General features: G+C 38.9%; 1 pseudogene across 1 annotated transcript; it reads right to left on the minus strand.

Moving 5' to 3' along the window:
- Positions 1–1,100: 1,100 nt before the first annotated feature.
- On the minus strand, positions 1,101–1,786 carry LOC125415419 (T-cell receptor alpha chain V region 2B4 pseudogene; annotated as a pseudogene). Its single transcript, XR_015734630.1, has 2 exons — positions 1,652–1,786; positions 1,101–1,456 (listed from the first exon to the last, which is right to left on the minus strand). The product of XR_015734630.1 is annotated as a T-cell receptor alpha chain V region 2B4 pseudogene (transcript).
- Positions 1,787–5,387: the final 3,601 nt, after the last annotated feature.

The raw sequence follows: 5,387 nt of genomic DNA on the forward strand, positions 1-5,387 counted from the left end.
CCTCACAGACAAAAGGGCGAGCTTATAGAGTGCAGGCTCAGTGAAACAAAGGAACTCCTGAGACCTTGCACTCCCCCACTTTTTCCCCAAATCTTCAGCTCCAAAGCAGGCTAAGTTGGGGGATCCTATGTTCCCAAAGAAGGGAAGGGGTACCTGGGAGCAAGCTGGAATGGGATAGGAAGAAAGAGGCAGTAGCCAGGGAGAGAAGCCCCTGCTGAATTCCCAGATAGTTTAGGGGGTTGCAGGGTGTCTGTGTTAGCCATGAGGCTTGGTACCATTTTTGGTGAGGCAGCCACATCTTGCTTCCTCTGTGTCTGGCTTCTTTCATGTGTGGGTGACGACTTCAGACTGAAAATGTCCTCTTCCCAGAATTCTCATTGCCTCACCTCTACTTCCTATGTGGTCACCCCTCCTATACTTCCTGCCTGGCTACTGGCCAATCAGCGTTTATTTAAAATACAAGTGACAGGGTACAGACCATTGTCTCACAGCAGAACCACATCTTGCTTGAACCTGTGCAGACTCTACTCATGCTGTCACAAATTCCATGAGTTCATGGATAAATAAGTTCTGGTGTCATCCACCACTTATGGCTCTTACACTCTTTCCACCCTTGGTCAGGTTTACCCCCTCCCCACCACAGTAAATCTCTCTTTTGTGAGTCCTATTTTATGGTATGACTTTGTGGCATTCCCTGCCTTCAATATGCCAAGGTACTGTTCCTTCCTTCTTGAACCCTAACAACAATATACCTCTGTATGTGTGTTTCTTGTGGCTTTTCTTTCTTTTGTCTTTTGTCTATTTAATTTTGTCCATTTGTGTGCTAAAGAGAAAATAGGTGTGATGTTGTTGTGTAGAAGAGCAGAGGATCTGAAAAGAAATCATGGATGTTAAATCTTAATTAATATATAATGTATTTTTTCAACTAAAATAAAGTGGAAAATATTTGAGCCACACCAATATGTGTTACATTCATTCCCAGAATAATAAAGTATTTTCCATGTAAGTTAAACCAACCCTCCTGTTGGTTGCTCTTACCTTCCATTTCATATGGAATAGAAGGAGAATAATCAGAATTTCTCCACCTTGTTTTCTGTACTCTAGCTCAGACTTTGTAGGGGCCCTGTAGGTTTGGGTGCAGGCTGCAGATGTACTGGGGACCACTGTGTGCTCACTGCACAGAAGTAGAGAGCTGAGTCACTGGGCTGGGAGTCTCTGATGTTCAGGGAAACAAGCAGACTGGATTTATTGAGCTGAATTGTCAATCTGCCATCTTTCTTTTCACCATTGGAGAAGATGGACATCAGCATCTTAGGGCCTTTCCCAGGATTCTGTCTGTACCACCAGAAGAACTGAGAAGCACTATCACTGAAAGTGCAGTTGAGAGAGGCCGTGGATCCTTCTGAGACGCTGAGGAATTCTGGGCTCTGCTGCACCTTCTGCTGGCTCCTCACCCCTGTGCAGAAAGACAAAGGTCAGATGAATCGGACTGGATGCATATGGATACAGACACCCAGAATGGCTTTTCCATGTGCCTCGCACCTGCTTTTGTTTCAGCATGAGAACATTCCTACCCTCCATCCTAAAACGTGTGAAGGTTATATCCTCACATATTGTATTTTTATGTGCCCATAGCAATGGTCAAACTCACCCCTCAGTTGAAGCCAGAGTACCACTAGCAAAACACTTAAGGGATGCATCATTGTTTTCACTGAAGATCCACACTTCAACCATAACTAAAGGACTGACAGGGAGTTCAAATTCTTCTACTGTAAGATGCATAAAAAAACGCATTCAAGCTGTTCATCCAATAAGAAAAAAGGTCCTAGTTTCACTGCTTCCCTCTTGCCACCCCCACAACACACAGACACAAAGGACCATGTGAGAAATTGCAACTTGGTCTCTGAGAGGATGCTGCCATCTGGTGGACCCACCTTAGAGTCAAAAACTAATTTAAGTGCAGACTCTTATCTGAACTATTAAACAAGAAATAGTCAGATGAGAAGTTTGAGACTTTGCTCAAGTTTATGTATATGTGGCTTTATCCAAACATTTTCACCAAATGGCAACTTATTTTCAGCAAATGAAAGTTATTTCACTAGTCACTTTTCTGTAATATTTCTGAAGAACCTCTCACAATCAAATAAAAGTTCATGTTCTTTATCTCTTCTCTGTATAATCTTATACACCCCTATATTGTTCGTTCATCATCAGTTTTTATATAAATTTTCTATAACTAAAATTCTGTTAAAAATAAAATACCTTATTTATCTATAAGAGCCACTATCTCTTATCCTCTCTTTTTCAAGCCTATGAATGTTTATAAAACACATTGTGATCCATTTAGAGGCCTTTATGTTTGAATCTGTCTTTATTACATATTTGAAATAATTTTCTGACAAGAAGAGTATTTAAAATGCTAAGAAGCATGGCCAGGGCTAATTCTGTGACTTTGTCTTTTGACTCCACCCCATCCAATATGACAGAGGTATGTTCACCGCCAGCTGTGTGAGCCATGTTCACCGTCCCAGTTCCAGGGATGAAGCAGGTCTATGTAACGGTTAAGCAGCTTGTGCACTCTACCCACAGACCCCAATTCAGTTCTTTGTAGTTGAACCTCCTGAAAGAGCCAGAACAGTTCCTACAACCAATACTAACCAGGGAGTCATCTTTTAAAGAAGCCACACCTCTGTTTTCAGGTCACAAAGAGAAACTATCTGAAAAATTGTGACTACCAAGAAGCTCCAATTGACTCCTGTTTTTGTGGTTCTAGAAGCCCTCTTTTTAAGCTTTCTTAGGTTTTATGAGGATGCACATTGCCAAACGTTGGGTGCCAGATGTAGCTACAAATATTCTCTGACCTGCTGGTCTGCCTCTACCAATTTTTCTCTGCTTGCCTGTTCCAGAAGCCGCATATAAAATAACCAGTCTGAGACTTAATATCAATTACTTACTCTTTGGTCTATGAGCTCAGGCTTCTTATTAACTAACATCTTAAATTAATCCATTTTTATTATTTTATATTTTACCACAAGGCTCAAGGTTTGTTAACTCACATCTTGCTTCTTGGGTGTTTACACAGCATTTGTATGACTCTGTCTTTTTCTTCCTGCATTCAGTTTAGTTTTCCCTTCTACCTCTATTCCGCCATATCATAGGCCAAAAAAGTTTCTTTATTAACCAATCATAATAAATCATATTTACAGCATACATAGGAAAATTCCACATCATCCTTTAAATATGAAATACCGTATATAACTTGAGCCCACAGCCTAGCTACATTTTATTTATGTATTTGTCTATTTATTCATACATTTATTTTTGTATGCATTATGTGTGTGCTTGTTTTTGTGTGCATGTATGTGTGAACACATCCATGCGAGTGTATGTATGTTGAGGGAGGCCACCCATTCATTCCTGGCCACTTAGATCTAAAATAATCACAAACAAATCTGTATTAATTACTCTTTGGTCAATAGCATAAGTGTATTTCTGACTATCTCTTATACCTTAAACTAACCCATCTCCATTAATCTGTGTATCATCATGTGTCTGTGGCTTACTGGGTAAAGTTCCATCCAGCATCTGCCTCTGGTGGGGCTATATGGTTTCTACATGATTCTGCCTGCTCTCTCTATATCTTCTCCAGCCTGGCTATATTCTGTTAAGCTCTTGGCCAAAAGCAACTTCTTTATTCATTAACCAATAAAAGCAACACATATACAGAAGAATTTCACACACCATTTCCCGCTTTTCTATTCAAATAAAAAGGAAGATTTTAACTTTAACAAAGTAAAATTATATATAACAAAACAGTTATCAAGAAAAAATTGCAATTACAATATTTATATCTACTTTATCTTTTATCATACCTAAGAAAAACTATAATTATAACTATTTATTCTCCAAAACCATCAAAACCTCCAGAAGGATATAATATTACCTAAGTTAAGAGGAAGCATATTGTAAATAAATTCCAAAAGTCTAGAAATGACAAAAATATCTTGTTGCCTGGACCCAAAGATCTTCTGTATCTTTGGAACATCTATCTTCAGCCTACAGACCCATAGTATCTGGCAGACATTTCCATGAAGCAGGAAATTTCAAAGACAGTTCCATCTATATTGGCAGTTTTTCAGTCACTTTTTTCTGTGTCCTGCAGAATGTTTGGCAGACTCTTTCACGAAGCAGGAACAACAAAGGGCCTTCTTTAGGCAGCTTCAGCAATCATTTTTCTGTGGGTCCTGAAAGTTCAGCCAAGTAGTTCAGGCAAGAGCAGTTTCTTGCCCAGTGGCTAATAAACTCCATGAGGAGTCTCTTCAATGCCCATCATCCACGTGAAGAAGGTTGGTGCTGCCAGGGACAGATGTGTCTCAATGTTATGAAAAGTCCTAAGTTGTTAAAACATTTTAAATGCCATATTCTGTAGTCTTTGAAAGATGTGTACATGTGTACAGGTCAGAAGTCAACATCGTCATCATATTTTATTTAAGATGTATCAAAAAACTCTATTCAACCAATTATAAACAAACAGTCCTAGATTTCACTTATCACCACGCCCTTCTCTTCTTCTCTGCTCACCCTCTCTCACAGACACAAAGAGACATTAGGAGAAATTGCCTCTTGCTCTCTCAATGAATCCAGCTGATCGTCCCAGGCTGCCTTGTCAGCAATAACCCCAACAGTGCTAGCACTGTAGAAGTGGGTGCAGTATTGGATAGTACATGTGTTCTGGGGATTTGAACACAGTTCTTCATGCTAGTGAGAAGGGGACTTCACTCACTGAGCCTTCTCTCCAGTCCCTATTTATTTTTATTAGTAGTACTAATTATATAAATTATTGTTTATTGTAACATTTTAATACACACATATCAGATATGTTACTCATATTCACTCCCCATTTTCCTCTTTTGCACTCACTAAAAGACAGTTGTGCTAATTTCATAATTTGGTTAATACAAATAGTACACAAACATCATGATGTGCAAATAATCTTATTGTGTACTGAGTTTGACTCTTTCAGGAACACAGTTAGGAGTGCTAAAGCTGGGTTATGTAGAATTTATCTTTTGGTGGGATTTCTATTAAGGAAACATCACATGAAATTTCATAATTATTGCAGTAATTTATATTCTGATCAACTACACATAATGGTTCATTTCTCATCATATTCACACCATTGCCTTTTGTTTTCTTGATGATAGCCATTAGTTTGGGTGTCAGATATATTCTCAGCATAGATTTTATTTGGTCATCTGTTTCTTTAGCAAACTGGTACTAGAAGTGCTTAGAATTCTCCATATACCAGTAACAAACATCCACAGCAGGGATGCTGGAGATAATCTAGGGGAGTTATGAGTTTCATCCCTTAGACAGTAAATAGAACA

This window comes from Myodes glareolus, chromosome 12 (genome assembly GCF_982192425.1).
Source record: "Myodes glareolus chromosome 12, mMyoGla1.1, whole genome shotgun sequence".
In the NCBI taxonomy this organism is placed as follows: Eukaryota; Metazoa; Chordata; class Mammalia; order Rodentia; family Cricetidae; genus Myodes; species Myodes glareolus.